The sequence below is a fragment of the Poecilia reticulata genome, chromosome 9 (assembly GCF_904066995.2).
Source record: "Poecilia reticulata chromosome 9, P_reticulata-male-v2, whole genome shotgun sequence".
NCBI classification, from domain to species: domain Eukaryota; kingdom Metazoa; phylum Chordata; class Actinopteri; order Cyprinodontiformes; family Poeciliidae; genus Poecilia; species Poecilia reticulata.
In genome coordinates this window covers 17,036,340-17,056,387 of record NC_088838.1, presented here as the reverse complement: position 1 = coordinate 17,056,387, position 20,048 = coordinate 17,036,340, and the positions used below count along the sequence as shown (strand labels likewise).

The 20,048-nt window shown below is 40.4% G+C and overlaps 2 long non-coding RNA genes across 2 annotated transcripts; both read left to right on the top strand.

The window, feature by feature from the left end:
* The first annotated feature begins 1,589 nt into the window (after window positions 1-1,589).
* LOC145552795 (uncharacterized) lies at window positions 1,590-13,394 on the top strand. Its single transcript, XR_014088913.1, has 2 exons — window positions 1,590-2,122; window positions 3,604-13,394. It is a non-coding gene; the product is annotated as an uncharacterized LOC145552795 (long non-coding RNA).
* Window positions 13,395-15,187: 1,793 nt separating this feature from the next.
* Window positions 15,188-18,744, top strand: LOC103470400 (uncharacterized). Its single transcript, XR_014088915.1, has 2 exons — window positions 15,188-16,446; window positions 16,793-18,744. It is a non-coding gene; the product is annotated as an uncharacterized LOC103470400 (long non-coding RNA).
* The last annotated feature ends 1,304 nt before the right edge of the window (window positions 18,745-20,048 follow it).

Genomic DNA, 20,048 nt, shown 5'->3' with positions numbered 1-20,048 from the left:
ATTGTAGTCAAGACGACCTACCCAAGAAGACCAAGTCAAGACCAGCACCTCGCGCTACGTGACACAAAAAATTTAGTTTTACCTATCAAAATTGCTTCTCAAATTGATCTGAAAGATCCACATTCCCATAAATCACCTAGATATTAAATACTTAGAGCTGAAATAAATTTAATCGGTAAAGATCCATCCAGAAGAATCGGATCGTTCCTGAATGTCATAACAATGCAGACTTTGGTACCAGCGTTGTCCCATATATGCGACACCTCAGTCAACACCTCCACACAATAATTCAGCGCATGAGTGACAACTTTTTCACATCGCAGATGCAACATCAGTCAGTACAGCTAGCTTTGCCAGCATCACGTCCACGGAGCTTACCTTTCTTTAAGCTTTCCTTCCAAGTGACCAAGGGCGTAGGAACAAGTTTATCATTGGGGGGGGACACATATCGGAAACTTGAAAGATCCGTAAATAGCTTGAGCAAAAATGTCAAACAATGGTGTTATCAATGTGTTACTCTAATCTGACCCCTTGTAACCTGTAATCTAACTATTTACAATCCAATAATCAGATTAAAATTACGTATCCAAGTTAAGTATTTGTGATTATTTTTAGAAAACACATTTTGTTGCTTCTTTTTCCTTGGGGAGATACGTTTCATATGTAACACCAGCAACACAAACGTAAACGATTGAGGGAAAAGAGATGCACATTTTCTAGCTGATGGATGAATTTTTTATTGAGTGATCAAATTACTCTTTCAAAGTAACTATGCCATCCATGGCAATAAACTAACTACACTATAAATCATATGTGTGTTGACCTGTCACAATAACACATTTTGATTTTTGATAAACAATATTATTTTTAGACCATTTTTAAGTAATAAATGTTAATGGGAAAATTATAATGCAAGAACACAATCTGAAAGATCAGTAAACTTAAAATTATAATGAACATTTAACACTGCAACTGGAAGGCATCTCAAATATCCAAAATAAATAAACAAAATGACAAAAATAAAATTAATTTTGAAGTCTTTGTAAATAAAAATTTCATTCAAAAAAAGGTTTAGCTGAGACCAAAGCACCAACCTGAAAGCTTTTATCATACAGTTTTTTGTAGAAAGAAAGAGAAATAAAAAGAGAAGTGATAAATCATGCCAATGGAAATTATTGCATTTGTTTTAATTAATCATGAGCACGTAGCTCGGTTCATTGTGCGCGTTGAAGGGGACACGCAGCGGCACGAGCTAACGCCGCCGCATGCGCAGCGTGTCGCAGCGCCTCGTGCATCTCTGGATCTTTGCAACTCGGTGCGGATCACGCGCGCCGCTCTCCCAGGCTAATCTGTTGCTAAGAGATGAGTGTGTTTTCTGGTAACCAAGTTCCACAAAGTTCCATAAAGTAAACGTCTGAGAGATAGCAGAAGAAATCCTATGTTTTTTGAACAATAACAATTTTTTGTCGCTAATCTGTTGCTTAGAGATGAGTGTGTTTACTGGTAACCAAGTGCCACGAAGTGAACTTCAGATATTTACTTTAGCGTAATTTGCCAACGGTAAATGTCTTGTATCTAATCAGGTAAGCGTTATTTCAAAAGAGCTTTTGTTTTATAAACTACTTGTTATTAATTTGGTTTTAAGAGATAAGCGGGGGTTTTCTGGTAATGAACTGCCACGAAGTATAAATCGAGATTTTTACTTTTGTGTTCAATGTGTGTTTAATATAGCCTATTTGCCATTAATGACAAAAAAAAAAAATTACTTTTCTGCAAAATTGACCAACTGCACAATTCTTGTTAGTGTAAAATAAGTGGTATTTCAAAAGAGCGGGAGAAACATTATATTTTTTTATCAATAAGAATTTTTTGTTGCTACGCTGTTAATCTGTTGCTAAGAGATGATCGCGTTTTCTGGTAACCAAGGTCCACAAAGTTCCATAAAGTAAACGTCTGAGAGATAGCAGAAGAAATCCTATGTTTTTTGAACAATAACAATTTTTTGTTGCTAATCTGTTGCTAAGTGATGAGTGTGTTTACTGGTAACCAAGTGCCATGAAGTGAACTTAAGATATTTACTTTAGCGTAATTTGCCAAAGGTAAATGTCTTGTATCTAATCAGGTAAGCGTTATTTCAAAAGAGCTTTTGTTTTATAAACTACTTGTTATTAATTTGGTTTTAAGAGATAAACGGGGTTTTTCTGGTAATGAACTGCCACGAAGTATAAATCGAGATTTTTACTTTTGTGTTCAATGTGTGTTTAATATAGCCTATTTGCCATTAATGACAAAAAAATTACTTTTCTGCAAAATTGACCAACTGCACAATTCTTGTTAGTGTAAAATAAGTGGTATTTCAAAAGAGCGGGAGAAACATTATATTTTTTTTATCAATAAGAATTTTTTGTTGCTACGCTGTTAATCTGTTGCTTAGAGATGATCGCGTTTTCTGGTAACCAAGGTCCACAAAGTTCCATAAAGTAAACATCTGAGAGATAGCAGAAGAAATCCTATGTTTTTTGAACAATAACAATTTTTTGTCGCTAATCTGTTGCTAAGAGATGAGTGTGTTTACTGGTAACCAAGTGACACGAAGTGAACAAAAAGCAGAACACAAACATTTCTAACGTAACTATTGCCCACATTAAAAGTAGGCTGTTTCCTAAAATAAGCTTTTTAGCTATTTTGTTTATTTATTAACCATGTTTAGCACACTGAATGGAGGAAGTCAATGTAAGACAACATGCTAGTTATAGCCCACATGCCACTGGCTGCATTTAGGCTAATATTACCATTATTCGATCTTGATATTGCATAATGTTTTGTGATACCAAGTATAGGCTACAGAACAAAGACAGAAATATTTACAAAAAGAGATGTTTAAGCAGAATCATTGCAAAGGCAGAAATGAGAAAAAAACAAAATTTATCTTAAACTCCTAGAACTGGCTTTAATTCTTGAGTTAAAGGAATTCTATTAAAAAACAGAAACACCTGCTTTACAAGCAGACTTAAAATGTTCCTTTCTGTGAGCATCCAATGTATCATCTGATATTGTTCGGACAGGTTCAGATCTGATATCACTTGCCTTGTTAAATTTCCTGTTCCTAAGTTCTCTGACAACGCCCAAAAATTTGATAACGAGTCAGATTTCTAAGTTTTAAAATGTTATCAGAAAGGTAGAAAGTTTGCAAATTATTTTCCTTACACTTTACAGTTATGCAGCACTTTGTGTTGATCTGAAGTAATCATCTTTGTTGTAAAATATCTTGGAATTTGTGGCTGCACATTGCAAATGCTAGAAATAGTTATGGGATGTAAGCACTTCTGCACATCATGGTGCTTGTTAGAGAGCCCTAAATATTGTATGTTTATGTTATTTCCCTCAGTTACTCAACATATACTGTTACAGAAACTCACAGTTTCAGTGTTGGGGTCACATTGTATTTGGGAAACGTTTGATAGTTGTGCACATAAGAAAAAAATAATGTAGTTTACTGCTAGGTGAAACGCTAGTTAAAATCAAACCTACTTAGAGATACTCAGACAATGTGTATATATATTTATTCATATTTATATAAATTCCCTTCTCACCCTTCCGCAGGTGGACTCTTTCATCCACTGAGCGCAGGTCCTCTACCAGAAGCCTGGGAGCTTGAGGGTTCTACACAGTATCTTGGCTGTGCCTAGAACCTGACATTTCTGGACTGAGATGGCTGATGCTGTTCCTGGGATCTGTTTTAGCCACTGTTCCAGTTTGGGGGTGACTGCCACGAGGGCCCCGATGACCACAGGCACTACCACAGGTCCCTGCGCTCCTCGGCCCTGTAGACGCAGGGTGAATCCTAGCAACCTGCGGCCTCTTTGCCGGGAGCACCGGATGCCACCTGATGGTGTAGACCCGCCGATTTCTGCCAGGATCAGTTTGGTAAATGCGAGGTCGCTGACAAATAAAACTTTCGTCATTAGGGATTTCTTTTCCTCTTATTGATTGGATGTTTTATTAACAGAATCATGGACAAGTGGTTTGGTGACTCCAGCATTTTTAATGAACTTGTACCGCGGCTATTTTAATGCTCCAAGGATGTCGGGGTCCGGTGGAGGTATAGTGACTGTTATAAGCAGTTTTACTTGTAAACAGTTGCCTCTGGCCTCGTTTAGTAGCTTTGAGATCAGCCTATTTGAACTCGGCAGCTCTCACACTGTGCTGTGTGCAGCGGTCTATCGGCCACCGAAGTACAACAAAAACTTTATAAATGACTTTTCTGATTTCGTGGCTGATATTATGCCAAGGTATGACCGAGTTCTTATTGTTGGTGATTTTAATATTCTTGTCTGTCGTCCTACTTCACCTATGGCTCAGTCATTTCTTAATGTTACCGATTCTTTTAATTTTGTGTAGTCTGACTGGTGCTATCCATGAGCATGGTCACAGTCTTGATCTGGTTTTATCTTATGGTCTACCAGTTTGTAATTTAGTGATTGGTGACTCATTATTTTCAGACCATATGCCTGTTTTATTTGAGATAACGCTGTCCTGTGCTGAAGCTAAAGCATGCGCTGCAGCTCAGTTCTATCGTGTTCTTAACCCTTCTACTGATGGTCAGTTGTCTTCTGTTTTTAATCAATTTATTGATGTATAAAGTGCTTCATAAATAAAGTTGGTGTGGGATGGTATGGTACTGTGGTCTTCACTTTCCAGGCCTTTTCCAGTTCCTCTCTGAGGCCCTGGTATTTCTGCAGTTTCTCGTACTCCTTTTTCCTGATGTTGTAGTCACTTGGTACTGCTACATCCACCACAACGGCTTTCCTCTGTTGTTTATCCACCACCACAATGTCCGGTTGGTTCGTCATTACCATTTTGTCTGTCTGGATCTGGAAGTCCCACAGGATCTTAGCTCAGTTATTCTCCATCACCTTTGGGGGTGTTCCCCACTTTGATCTTCCAGTCCATATTCTGCAGATGTTCGGCTTTCCTCTGTTGCCTGCCACTTGGTTATGTCATTCCATGTATGCTTTCCCTGCTAGCATCTTGCACCCTGCTGTTATGTGCTGGACTGTCTCAGGGGAATCCTTGCACAACCTACACCTTGGGTCTTGTCTGGTGTGGTAGATCTGAGCCTCTATTGCTCTGGTGTTTAGGGCCTGTTCCTGTGCAGCCAAGATGAGAGCCTCTGTGCTGTCCTTGAGTCCAGCTTTTTCCAGCCATTGGTAGGATTTCCTGATATCAGCCACTTCAGTTATTTGTCGGTGGTACATCCCATGTAGGGGCTTGTCCTCCCATCATGGTACCTCCAGCACCTCATCCTCTGTTCCCCATTGTCTGAGACATTTATTGAGCACATTGCCTGTTGAGATCTTGTCCTTGGTGTATTTATGGATCTTGGATGTTTCATCCTGGACAGTGGCTCTCACACTCACTAGTCCTCTGCCTCTTTCCTTGTGGCTAGTCTCAGGGTGCTGGATTTGGGGTGGGACCCTCCATGCATGGTTAGTAGGTTCTGAGTCTTAACATCCGTGGTGTTCATCTCCTCCTTTGGCCAGCTAATTATTTATTTATGTATTTATTTTTATTTATAACAGACAGAAAAGACAATCAAGAAAGAAAAAAATCAATTAAAATAGAATGAAACAGACTAGATAAATAAGAGGTAAAACAAATTATGCCCAAATGACATGCACATTTTATATTTTCTGTTTGAAAAGGAGCAGAAGATGTAATATCTTATAATGTCCTGCCCCTTTCATACTTATCAATTTATAATCAATTAACTGTCAAAACATCAAAACGAGACAACTTGTTTCCATTTTACATGACATTTAAAGATGTCCCATTATTTAAACAGCATTTATATCATCAATAGTATTTACAGACTTTAAAACAGTCATCTTATAGAACATTTTGCAATAAGCTCCTTTTTAATCAGTTTTTTAAGCTGGTTTATATTTCTACTTTTTTGAAGTCATCACTCAATCCATTCTATACATCTACTCCACGCACCGATAAACAAAAACTCTGCATGGTTGTTCTAATACATTGTTTTTTAAAATGTCCATTACCTCTTAAATTATAACTTCCCTCTGTCACAAAACATTTTCTGTATATTGGGTGGAAGTTGCTGATTTCTGACCTTAAACATGAATTGTACCGTTTTAATATTTCAGTATTCTGGGACCTTGTTGCTCTGCTTGGGTTCCCCAAGGTTCAGTTTTGGGCCCACTCCTCTTTTTACTGTACATACACCCAATAGGTTTTATTTTAAATCGCCACAGTAAATTATTCCAAAAAGGTTTGGTTCCCTCAATTAAGAAAACTCAAGGAATCACCTGCCTTATTTACCTTCCTTGTTCCTCGTTTAGTCAGAATGCTGGATTTGGGGTGGAGCCCTCCATGCATGGTTAGTAGTTTCAGAGTCTTAACATCCGTGGTGTTTATCTCCTCCTTTGGCCAACTAGCTATTCCTGCAGGATCTCTGATTACTGGTAAGGCGTAGCTGTTTATTGCACTGATCTTGTTCTTGCCATTGAGCTGGCTTCTCAGGACTTGCCTTATTCGTTGGAGGTATTTGGCTGTGACTCCTTTCCTTGTGACCTCATTCAGGTTGCCATTTGCTTGTGGTATTCCCAGGTACTTGTAACTGTCCTCAATGTCTGCTATTGTTCCTTCTGGGAGTGAGACCCCTTCTGTGTGGACGGCCTTCCCTCCATCCGACCACACTTCTCTAGTCCGAATAACATCCCAATGTCAGTGCTGTAGATCCTGGTAATGTGTATTAGTGAGTCGATGTCTCGCTCGCTCTTGGCGTACAGCTTAATGTCATCCATGTAGAGGAGGGTTAGGGTAACATTAATGGTGGCCCCATTCTTGAGTCGGAATCCGTAGCCAGTCTTGTTGGTGATTTGGCTGAGGGGGTTCAGATGTAGAACAGCAGTGGACACTTGTGCAAGTGGTTTGCAGTTTGCATTATATATAAATAAAAAAATAAAATAACAAAACTGCATCTGCAAACCAATTGTGCAAGTGGTTTGCAGTATATATTTAAAAAAAATAAAATAAATAAATAAAAAACTGCCCTGAGACAGACTGGCGACCTGTCCAGGGTGTACTCCGCCTCTCGCCAGGAACGTTAGCTGGAGATAGGCACCAGCAACCCTCCCAACCCCACAAAGGGACAAGGGTGTAAAGAAAATGGATGGATGGATGGAATAAATAAAAAACTGCCCTGCGACAGACTGGCGACCTGTCCAGGGTGTATCCCGCCTCTCGCCCAGAACTTTAGCTGGAGATAGGCACCAGCACCCCTTCCCAACCCCACTAAGGGACAAGGGTGTAAGAAAATTGATGGATGGATAAAAAACTGCAACTGAAAACCAATTGTGCAGTTTGCAGTATATATATTAAAAAATAAATAAATAAAAAAACCTGCAACTGCAAACCACTTGCACAAGTGTTAATCAAATGGGGCAGAAATCAAAAACTCTGGAAAGAATCATAATTCTTTCCAGGAAACTCTCTGCCCCCACTGCTGTTCTGCATAGGTCTGAATCCCCTCAGCCAAATCATCAACGTGAGCCATCCCGTCCTTCCAAACAGACTCCAGGATGGTGGCTCATGGGATCCTCCCAGTCAGAGCCGTCATGCACTCCCGCGACATCTGCCCCCGACCCGGAGTCGGTTAGGCACCTTCTGTGGGAGTGTAGCGCTGCTGTGGACCTGTGGGCAAAGGCCGGCTCCTTGCAATTCCCATACTTGCCAGTAAGGGAGGTCCTCGACACGCAGCTAGTGCTGCATAGGGTGAGCCACCGGAAAACATAAAAAAGGGCCTCATGGAGATGTGGCTCACCCTAGCCACCATATGGACCTCCAGAAACCTACTGGTAAGCAGGCGCAGGCAGATGCCCACCCACGTTTCTGTGATCCGAATGGTGGCAAAAAAAAAGAACATACAGAGCTACAGGTGGCGCGCCTGTAGCTCAAGGACACAGGCACAAAGAAGAATCGCCTGCGCCTCTTTGGACGAAGGAGCAGGCGCTCCACGGACAGAGGTCCCAGCAGCAGCGGCTGCCTGGCTCTCCGGGTGAGGCAGGTGGGAAGGAGCAATGAGGGAGGAAAGCCCCTCTGAGCACCATCGCTGTTTGGAAGAACGGGATGGCTCCAAACTTCAACCAGACTGGCCACGGATACCGACTCAAGAATGCAGCCACCAAAAGTCTCCTCCTCTACATGGATGGCATCAAGCTGTACGCCAAGAGCGAGCGAGACATCGACTCACTGATCCGCACCACCAGGACCTACAGCACTGACATTGGGATGTCATTCGGACTAGAGAACTGTGGCGGATGGAGGGAACGTCATCCACACAGAAGGGGTCTCACTCCCAGAAGGAACAATAGCAGACATTGAGGACAGTTACAAGTACCTGGGAATACCACAAGCAAATGGCAACCTGAATGAGGTCACAAGGAAAGGAGCCACAGCCAAATATGAGGGGGTACCCAAAAGTTTCCAGAATGACGCTGCTGCACGCGCAGTTTTCGTAGTACACGATTCTGCCTCTAGGTTAGCGGTTCTCAACGTGGGCGGTGCCGCCCCCCAGGGGGCGTTCAGAGGACGGCAGGGGGCGCTGGCGGACATTTTTTCAAAAGGGGGGCGCTGGGATGCCTTTGGGGGGCGTTTAGTCGAAGGTAAACTTTACACCTTAAATGCACAACAATGCCAGTTTAGACTTTGAGCAACTTGGTAAAACTGTATTGTGTAACATTAAACCATGCTTGGCTGCAGCTGTATTGATGGCAGCTCTTCTTCTATTCAGTGTTTGTAGCTTCTGTTAGCTTCTTGGCGCAGCTCCGTTCTTCTTCTACTGGTAGCTAAAATCACATACTCTCGCTGTGTATCCCTCTGAAAAATGAACCCATTTAAATAAAGAAATCAAGAAATCCCTCCATGGGTGATACCACGATAGAGGGCGTTCATTTTATAGCCTTAACACCGGTGCTGTAAGTGGTCCAGTATGAAACTGGTGTGATAGAACAACACAGCACTTTTAAATTTCAATAATCAGAATGCAGTATAGCCTATATGTGCTGCATCGCTTTTCCCCATCGATACGCTTCCCGACCGCCGAGCACCTTGGGGGCTTAAAAAAAAGACGTGCACATTGCGCAAAACTCTGAAACAGGAGAAGCGGGACATAAAACGGAGCGACGAACTAGATGTGAATTATGGCATAAAAACAGAGAATCCGACACTGAACATTGAAAAAAATCAACACATGATGTGAAACACATGACGATTAGACGGCGCAGCAGGTGATGAGTGAAAATTACTGACGGTGAGCGTCAATAAATGATAAAATAAATCTAGCAACAGGAAAGAAACTAAAGTGGACATAGCAATAAACCAAGAGAGGACAATACTAATCAAAGGAAACTAAATGGAAATGAATGAAGAACAAAATGCAAGAATAAACTAAGAAACTAAAGTAAATACAGAGGAATAAACTGGTATGGCAAGACCTTTCAAGCAATAATTAATACAGAGGACTGTATGGCAAGAATAAACAGACACTATTTCCAGATAAAGGTAAAATATTGTTGAAATGTCATGGGTTTGTTGAGACCCCATCTAGTACTGAGAATAAATATATCTTACAGACCATAACAGTAAAGAACTGATCACTTATTTATGTTTTTAATTAGCTTTGATATATTTATTTCTTCAATATTAATTTTCATGTCAGTGTCATGAGGTTGAGACTCCATGACACTTTCAATTTGACTCATGAGGATTTGATTAAGGATTTGTTTCTGTCTCATATTTGTATGGCATTAAAAGGACCTGGAACTTTTGTTTCTCCACTGAAAGCTCTAGTTAGCACAATAAATGCCATGTGGGTGAAGTTTTTTTGGATGATACTCTGATGTCCCATTCTCCTGAAGGCAGCACAGAGCTGCACCACCAGAAACTGACAAACACTGATGTAGTTACAGTTCTATCCATGTTTTAATGTTGCAGAGCTCAGTCGTTTTGCAAATAGTTCAAAGTTTAAACTGGCATTGCTGTACATCTTTTATCTGGTCATTTTGTGCAAGATTTAACAACTAGAAAACGGCACAAAATAAGATTTTTTTTCCCACTCTGATTGGCTGCTGTTAGGCCTACAAATTTTAACTTGAATGTTCATTGCATTTTTCGTAGACGCCTGTGAAAATAATTTCTATTGCCATGACTTTTTTTGTTCTCTGGGAAATTATTTTTGATGATAAATATAGAAACAAGTATAAAAATCAAAACATCTACAATAGTGATAGTAATATTAATGATAAAATATAGTCAGTGCAAAGTAGCCTGCAAATTCTTTGGTGGGGGGCGGTGAGGGACCTGGATAAGGGCTAGAGGGGCGCTGGCTTGAAAAATGTTGAGAAACACTGCTATTTGTTCAACCACGCCTTCTCAATCAGTGTGCCAAGCGGCGTTGATGTGGAAGGTTTCATCTACCCGCAGTGAATTTTGTTGTCAGAGCTGTTTTGTCCAGCTGTCGTTTTTCTTCATGGAGAAGTTTGCGTGGCTGAAGCTTTGCTTCCTGCACAGGAAAAAAGCATCGGAAACCGTTCAAATGTTAAAGACCGCTTACAAGGATGACGCTATGTGTCAAGCTCAAGTTTACTCATGTTCACCCGCTTTAAAAATGGTGAATTGTCAATTGATGATCAACCGCTTTTTTCCGGAGCAGGAAGCAAAACTTCAGCCGTGTGCTGCTCATAGAACTTCTCCTTGAAGAAAAACGACTGCTGGACAAAACAGCTCTTACAAGAAAATTCACTGCGGGTAGATGAAACCTTCCACATCAACGCTGCTTGGCACACTGATTGAGAAGGCGTGGTTGAACAAATACCTAGCGGCAGAATCGTGTACTACAAAAACTGCGCGTGCAGCAGCGTCATTCTGGAAACTTTTGGGCACCCCCTCGTACCTCCAACAAATAAGGCAAGTCCTGAGAAGCCAGCTTAATGGCAAGAACAAGATCCGTGCGATAAACAGCTACACACCAGAGTAGGGCTGTTCTAAACGATTATTTTAGTAATCGAGTAATCTATAGATTTTTCTTACGATTAATCGAGTAATCGGATAAAAACAATTATGAAATAAAATATTGGTAAATCTTCCATAACACCAGTGTTACTATCGGATATCAACATCAGTCTATTTTTTCCACATTTGTGCTTCCCTACCAGTTACTTTTTTGTAGACATGGGGAGCAATACGGGATATTTACGGCTCCTCCGTTCAGAAACTCATCTACCAGCCATGTTCCGCCTCCCGTTTGTTCAGACCGGGATGATAAAAGTTTATAGTGCGGTTCGTCCGTAAAGCTGCTTATTACCCTGTAAGCATCAACCCTCAGCCGCCCGCCGTGTTCAGTCTCTCCGCTCACCTGTATAAATCCTCCTCAGCTTCTTCCCGCCGTTCAACCAGCAGCTCCGGAGCAGAAAGGCTGCCGAACTCCCGGCATCATTTTAAGGATGTTTATTGGTCCCACAAAAACGATGAAAACCCGGAATTATCACCAATCAGTAAAATCCCCGCGGGCCGAACTTGAAGATTGGACGTTATGCCGCTAACACGTAGCTTCCGTCAACAACTCAGAGGCGGAAGTCAGAGCTTCGCGCAACGCAAATAATGTTCCGGCTGAAACACGGTGCGCTAAATGATAAAACATAAATTAACGAAGCTTCGAGGCAGGTCAATTTTCCTCGAGGAATTTTAATAATCGAGGTACTCGAATCACTCGAGGAATCGTTTCAGCCCTACACCAGAGTAATCAGAGACCCTGCAGGAATAATCAGCTGGCCAAAGGAGGAGATGAAGACCACCGATGTTAAGACACTCGGAAACTACTGACCATGCATGGAGTGCTCCACCCCAAATCTAGCATTCTGACTAAACACGAGTCGTAGGGAAGGTAAATAAAGCAGGTGATTCCTTGAGTTTTCTAAATTGAGGGAACCAAACCTTTTTGGAATCCTAAAGACCTTTATTGGAAATAACAAACTGTTCCACAAACAGGAGCCATAATACTGGATGGATAATAAATGACTAAAACTATATGATCACGTAAAAGGTTAAAATAAGATTCATAAATATATATGCATAGAAAACAACAAGAAAAATGACAAAACAAACCCTAATTGATTTCTATTTGCTTTTTCTCTTTCTCTCTGTCTGAGCCTCGCGCGGTGCATCTGACCTCTGACCTCAACTCTTCCCATCTGTCCTCCCATGGACCAGATGATGTCCCTCCTACAAAACCAGCCGATGAAAATGATCGAGAAGATCTGGAGGATCAAGAAGACAGAAAAGACCTCCATCACCTCCAGGGGACAACTGTCAGTCTCCTGTTGAGCATTTGGACTGAAAACTGTGAGACTGAGCTTTAACAACCTCCACTGGTCTGCTGTCCAGTATCAGCGTAGAGGAAGAAAAGCTAAACATGCTTCAGAGCTGTGAGAGAAGACGACTCTGAACTGTTGACGCTTGTTTCATCTGTGGACAACATGGACATTTCCTGAGGGACGATCTGGACAACCCAAAGATCCAACACCAGAACCAGTTGGACTGACAGGAAGCCAGAGAAGAGAGACGGGGGAGGATTTGGCTGCAGCAACGCTGAGACCGCGTGGGGTAGAGGGGCGAGAAGGAAGGAACAACATAAATCCACATCAAGCACTGTGAAGGACAACCTGTCTGTAACATCCATCTAGATCACGACTTTAAATCTGAAACAACAGAGCAACAGAGTGAGCAGCAAAACTTCACTCTACCAAGTATCAAGTACTTCAACTTTTGACACCAAAGAGGACAATGTCCAGAGCAACAGCTAGTTTAGATGTTTCTGAAAGGCTCTCCACTCAAAGAACTATTGCTGGTCCACTGTCGAGTGACCGAAGCAGAGAGTGAAGATTTATACTTTTATGACAGGAGGTAACAAACCCTCCTGAGCAGGCGATCAGTGTTCCTGTTTCTACGCTTTACCTACTTTCCAGATGGAAAATCTGCGCTTTCTTGTTGGGTTTTGAACGGACACTTATCTATACCTTCACTGCACTAATGTAATTTTTTTTGTTTTGTTGGGTTTTCTAGAAAACACATGAAATTGGGTAGCTTAATTATGATCATTCTTAGTTGTTTGACTCCTGAGGATGTTTAAGAGTTTAGAAATTCACTCTTCTAGACATAAGAGAAGTAAATTTAAAATTAACTTTAATGTGTGTAAAAGACTCATGTGTTGTCTCTGCCTGGCAGAGCTTTCCATCCAGAATTGCTTCATGATTGATTGTCCTACAAGCTCTCTGTATTGTGCATAATTCATAAATAAACCTGATTGAGTGATTTTACCTGAACAGTCCTTGGTAAGTTTTTTTCCACAACAATGGACCAAAACATTAAAGGCTCTCAAGTAAAAAGCGTGGCAGTTTTAGTTAATGTTGGACCCATGAGCCAATGCTAACATTAGCATATTAGCCTGCAAAGACTTTTATGCGTCATCTTTTCAAAGAAAAATTTACCTGTAACCATATATGCGAGTAGTAAAGGCAGTGGCGCAACTACACATTATTTAGGTGGATGCAAAAACATAGATCGGCGCCCCCCCTCCCCCCGACCGAGGGAAGGAACGTCAGGGTGAAGGAGCGACGCTCACTCAGCCCCCCCCCCCCGAGGCGACGATACGTGAAGGGTAAAACTCGCTACATTTACCTCGTTATGTGCGCGAGGTGAAGGAGCGTAAGGCGCGCAGAAGTGTATAGGAAAACATCATCGGCGCGCCGCCCCCTCCAGACGGGGTTTTGGCGCCCCCTCTGGTGCTGCGCCCCTATGCGTTGCATACCCTGCATACCCACTTTTTGCGCCACTGAGTAAAGGCATACATGACACATGAAAATATACTGAAGACGAATAACTCACCTTTAAAGAAGATCTGTTTCTTCCAGTGGAAGCTTCCCGCACTTTACTGCGCACCGCTGAGCTGAAGCATTCACTCCAGTGACAAAAATAGTCAAATCCAGTTTACTCAAAATAATGTAGTCTTGTACTTTTCTCAGGCCAAACATGTACATTGCTCACATTACTTGAGTTGAATAAACAATTTAGTGAGACTTGAGTAAAGCATACAAACCTAATTTAAGTAAGAATAGGTATTGCCTTTTACAGTGTTCTAGGCAAGGGCGTATGAACGAGTCGGTCATTGGGGGCGACGCATATCGGAAACCTGACAGATCAGTAAATATTTTGAGCAGAAATGTCAAACAATTATGCCATCATCACATCAGTAATGCGTTACTCTAATCTGACCCTTGTTTCAGTAACAAGTATTCTAACACGTTACTATTTACAATCCAATAATCAGGATTCCAGGATGAACACTCACTTTAGCATTTGCCTCACAACTAGCAAGCTACATACTCTGGTAGCACAGACAGGCTACCAGATTCTGATATATCTTATTGGTCAAAAGACATTTGATTATTGGTCAAAATGCACTGATATAAATTGACTTGCAGTTGAACTGGTTCTACTTCTTTCTAAAACCAAAGTAAAAAACAAATAATAAAATAGGACTCGGCAGTTTTAAACTCAATACAGCAGTTTGACCAACAAAAATAAAATCTAAAAAACAAGTTTTGTTCTTCTTGAACAACTCTCTACGTCAGTGCAACAGTTTGATCTACAAAATAAATAAAAATGATGCTTTTCACGTCTGACACCTTAGCTCCTCACTGTTAACTCAGTCTCACTTTCCAGCCCTGCATTCAGTAACTTAGCAAACATGAGCCATAAAAAACATTGAGGCAAAAAGCCTAAATGTTTTTATTCTCCTGTCATTTTTAGCCGCAAACATTTAATTAAAAATATCTACTGATGTGTTTCTGTCTCTGCCTCCCTCTGACTCTCTGCAACCTGGTGTTCCTGCATGGATTCATGGATTTACAACAGACACTACAGTAATTTACAGGATCAGAATGTGAACTAAATATAAAAAGTATGTTTTTATCATAAGGAATGAGAATTTAAACAACTTCATTTTCAGATGTATACATTATTATACATCTCAACTCTACATCAGCGCTGCTGATTTTACATGTCGCCATATCTTATGGTTTATGCAGCGCTATAACTGACGATTAGACAGACATCTTCTCCCGCTCAGAGGAAACCACTGCACATGTCGGGAGCTTCACGTGCGAGTAAAGTTGGAGGCGATGGGTGACAACAGACACTAAGTCACGTTATTGCTAGGATTTTACGGCGCCACCTTAAGACACTGAACTTCACATTTTAACGGGAAAAAAAAGCTCAATGCGACTTGGATGTAACGAGTAACGCGACACAGTAGAAATGCAGTGAAGTAAAAAGTACAGATACTTACTGTAAAATGTAGTGGAGTAAAAGTATAAAGTACCCATTATTAAATCTACTTAAGTAAAGTACAGATACACGAAAATTGTACTTAAGTACAGTAACAAAGTACATGTACTTCGTTACTTCCCACTACTGGTGCTTTCTCAGTGCTCAGCACGAGCACGCGCGTATTTTGCCGCGTGGGCGGGGCGGCAAACTGAAGCGTCTATTGTGGTAAAAAAAGTTTTTAAAAAATAGGCTATTCATTGAAGGTGCGCCTTATAGTGCGGAAAATACGGTACCATTGAGATATGGGAAAAAATTATTGATTCAAAATACTCCTGCATGTCTTTATTCTAACCAAATCAAATCTCCGTTGGAAGCAACAGAAACCTAGATGTGATGTATGAAAACTGCTAGTGGAAGAAGAGTATGTGAATCCTGACCTTTTGTGGAAAAAAGGACAGTTTACACATTTTTCCACTCATCTCTTTCTGGTGCCCATACATCTTTTAACTCCACTTCAAATTTAGCAAAGTATTAATATTTTGATTATGATGGCATTAACATTTTGTGGTTTGCTGTGAATGTTGCCTACGATTGATTTTCATTGTAATAATGATCCAGCACGTCTACAAGAAAGCATTTGATACTTAATTAAATGATTCAGGTAGTCTGAAATTCTGTATATATATTTTTTCCTTCTAGGGGTTTTATCAATTCTGGCCTCTGTTGTACTTCCCTCCAGCAGATGGCGATAAAGAGCAAATGCGTTTCTCCATAGCCTCTCCTTGAACGAGGAAGAAGACTTTCTGCAGCTGCGTTAACTTTCTTCTATTGTATCTTCTGTGGTGAATATTTGTGTTTCTGCAGCAACAATGTCTTCATCTCAGCCTCTGAGAGACTTTATCAGGGAGCGACTGTTCACTGCTGCTGAGGAAATATTTACAGAGTTTGATAAAACCATCGTCCAGTACGAGGAAGAGCTGGATCGTCAGCGGAGACTGCTGGAAATATGCTGGAAACCCAGAACAGAGCTGCAGAGAATAGGTATGAACCACCAGAGGGACTGAACTCTGCAGCAGTACGCCTCTACCGGCTTTGCACATTACCATTTGCAAATAACTAAACCAATTGACCTGGAAGGAGAGCATCACAACATATAAATTTAAGTCTTACTTGATGTTTTCTTTATTCACAAAAGTGTTACTCGTTTTCCTTCCCACATAATGAATTGCGGGTAAGAAAACTCCCAAAAAGCTACGCTTTAGTCTTGTCTGACCAAAGCACCTTCTTCTACGTGTTTTATAAAGCACCTGAAATATATATTTAAAAAAAAACTGAAGTATTTTTGTTTTCTACTTGCATTAATCAAAATGTTTTTCTTTCTGTCCAGATCTCACACAGCCTTATGTTTGGAAGGAGGATAATGTTCTCACTGACCATCAGCTCTCCAGCCTAGAGGTGAACTCCAGTTTGAACCTACATGAGATACAACCTTTATGTATGCATGAGGAACTGGGGAAACCAGAACCTCAACAGATGAAAGAAAACCAAGAAGAACCCGAACCACCACAAATAAAAGAAGAAGAGCAGAAATCGGTGGTAAAGGATGAACAGGAGGAACTCTTTATCAGTCTGGAGAAAGAGCAGCTTGAACAGCGTTGGCCAACTGATTCCTTCACAGGTGGCACTATTCGCGAGAAAACGGAGAAGAGGAAACCAGAGTCAAACGAGGACCAACTCACCATTCAGACTTCCCCTGAGCCTGAGAAACAAAACCAGGGAAGGAGCAACAATGAAGAATCTGGGTCAAACAGGGCTGACGAACTAGAAGAAAAGAGTTTTCAGCATTTCAGCGTTGAAACTGGGAATGTTGTCGGTCCAGAAGCAGAATGGCAGGAGACAATGCACACAACCTGCAATATTTCAGCTTGTAAAGTTTGTGGTAAAGTCTTTGCTTCCAGTTGTTTGATTGATCACATGAGAATTCACACAAGTGAGAGACCCTTCTCGTGTCTGATTTGCGGAAAAAGCTTTACAATGGCGGCTAGGCTGAAGGTTCACATGAGAATTCACTCGGATGAGAAACCTTTCTCTTGTCCGACTTGTGGAAAAAAATTGAGCTCAAAAGCTAGTTTATCTCAGCACATTAGAACTCATACAGGTGAGAGGCCTTTCTCATGTTTGACTTGTGGAAAAAGTTTTGCCGATAGAGGATGTTTATCTCAGCACAAAAAAATTCATACAGGTGAGAGGCCTTTTTCCTGTACGACTTGTGGAAGACGTTTTATTCGAAAAAGTCATTTGACTTCTCATATGATGACACACCAAGGTGAGCAGGTACGAGCTTGCGATGTTTCATTCGTGGAAGTACTTCAGAACTGCCAGGAGGGAAATTGAATGTCATAAATCTTAATATATGTAAACTGCCTCTATTGATTTATGTTTCTATTTTACTCTTGCTCCCTTGTGAAAGCAGTGAAGACTAAAGCATTTTAATGACCCTCCCTTGCACTTTTGAACTCCAATCTATAGTTTTTAACACATTTACCACAAAACAGTTTTATTGCATTTTTTTTATTTCAAACTGTTATTACCCATAAAAATCTTTTATCATTGAAAATTAAAACTTATGTTATCCTTCATCTTGGACGTAAATAAGAGCTTTTAGCTAAAACCAGTCTCCTCTGCATCTGGGGTAGTGAATAATCACCTACAGTAGCAACTAAAAACACTTCACAAGACTTTATTGCTTTGGTGTTTTGTTATTGCGAGATTTTATGCAAATCAGAAACATCTTTACACCTGTCATCTCTCCTAGATTCTATTCTTGTTAATCTTTTTTTTTTTTTTTTTTTTAGTTCTGAACAGAAAACACTTTAGGGAAGTAGTTTTCAGATTTGCATTCCTACTTTTCCAGTTCCTGGCTAATGTGCTGTCACCAGCTTGGATCCTTCTATATATATATATATATTTTTTATCAGTAAATTCAACCCCAAGTTCAGTTAACTTCAGGTCCAAGTTGTGCTGGCATACAAACACCAAGCTGAGCTCTAGATGTCTGTGGTAAAATGGTTGGAAATGACTCTGTCACCATAGGCATTTTTTATGTGTGTATAGCAATGATTCGGCTGGAAGTGTAGACAGACACTGACATCTAGTGGAAAGAAGTCAAATTACATCTGAATCAGAGCTGTGTATCTCAATGTTTTTTATTTTTTTATTTTTTTTATTGACGCTTACATTGCTATTCTTATGTGTTTCTTGATTCTAATGCACTTCATCTCGTTTGTATTTTCCTGCAAAGAACTTTAAATTGCGCATTAAAGGTTTTACAAAAATAAACCGGCCTTGGGTCTATAATATTTCTCTGCTTCAGTTCATTGCAAGGAAACTCAATGTCAAGGCAATATATGTAAAAGAGGAACAGGGACGTCTTACTAGATTGCTGTGGAGTCGACCCTTCCAAGATATCTGGTTTGTCTTTGAGACAGCAGCTCTAATAAAGGTGGAGCTGTGAGAAATCAGAGTTTTCATTGTGAATGACCGGGATTAGAAATTACAACACTGGAGAGACATGTTAATTTGATCAGTTTGGACAAAAAGTTAGATGAACGTACAGAGAAAGGACAGTGGACAATGTTAATAGAGCTGCTGGGCAGGAGGACAGAAAAACAAAACGGGGAAGGTTTATGGCCGGAGTGCAGGAGAACATGCAGGAGTCTGCCTCTGCTAGCCTTTGGGACTCTTAGTGCATCGATACAATTGATGTATTTTTTCCTCCTTTGTTTAATTGCAACCGCAATAATGACAACTATGCCTGCTGTGCTTGCTCTGTTCTTTTGCTTGATATTTAACCCTTTAGGCCCTTATCTCAGTCTTGTTAGGATAAGCTCCGTTTTTTTTTTTTTTACCTCTTAACTTTTCAAATGTACTCTTTCTATAATAATTAATTCCTCTCACTTAAATGGTTGAATTAGGTTTTACTTTCAGCCCTACTTATGTTCAAGTGTACTGCCATTCTTGCAGTTTACTTTATGAGTTTGTCTGACAAGTCTTAAAATTCACACCAAATTGTGCAGGGATCCACGTTAAATTTAGTTCTGCTCTGAATCCAATCCAGTGATGGCTAACATAACATCTTGCCTTGTATCTGAATACACATGATGGATAGTTATTCATAAAAAAAGATTAAGCACAGCATCTTATCTCAAACTTAGTTATTTAAATTGCCAAACGTTCTGGATAAACACCTATTTTGTCATGAATTATGATGAACCTGACTTAGCTTGAGCTATTTTACAGAGAGGACGTCTGAGTCTCTGAATAAATGAATACAGTAAATGCAAAGCTCCTGTAGGAGTTAAAGTGAAAATAAAATATGACCATGAGTGGAGGAGATGGCTGAAAAGAAAAAGACGTTCAACCAGCGAGGAAAATGTTTGGCATCATCACACCTTGTGACTAAGCTTTTAGGTCAGGGTTCATTCAAAAAATGTTTCCTCTCTACAACTGGGAGTAGATTTCTACCAACATTTGTCTAATTTAGCCATGGTTATTGAATGACAACAACAACAACAACAAAAAAACACCCAAGAAAACTACGTCTTTCTTAAAAGGTTCCTTTACTGAAGAAACGACTTTCTTTC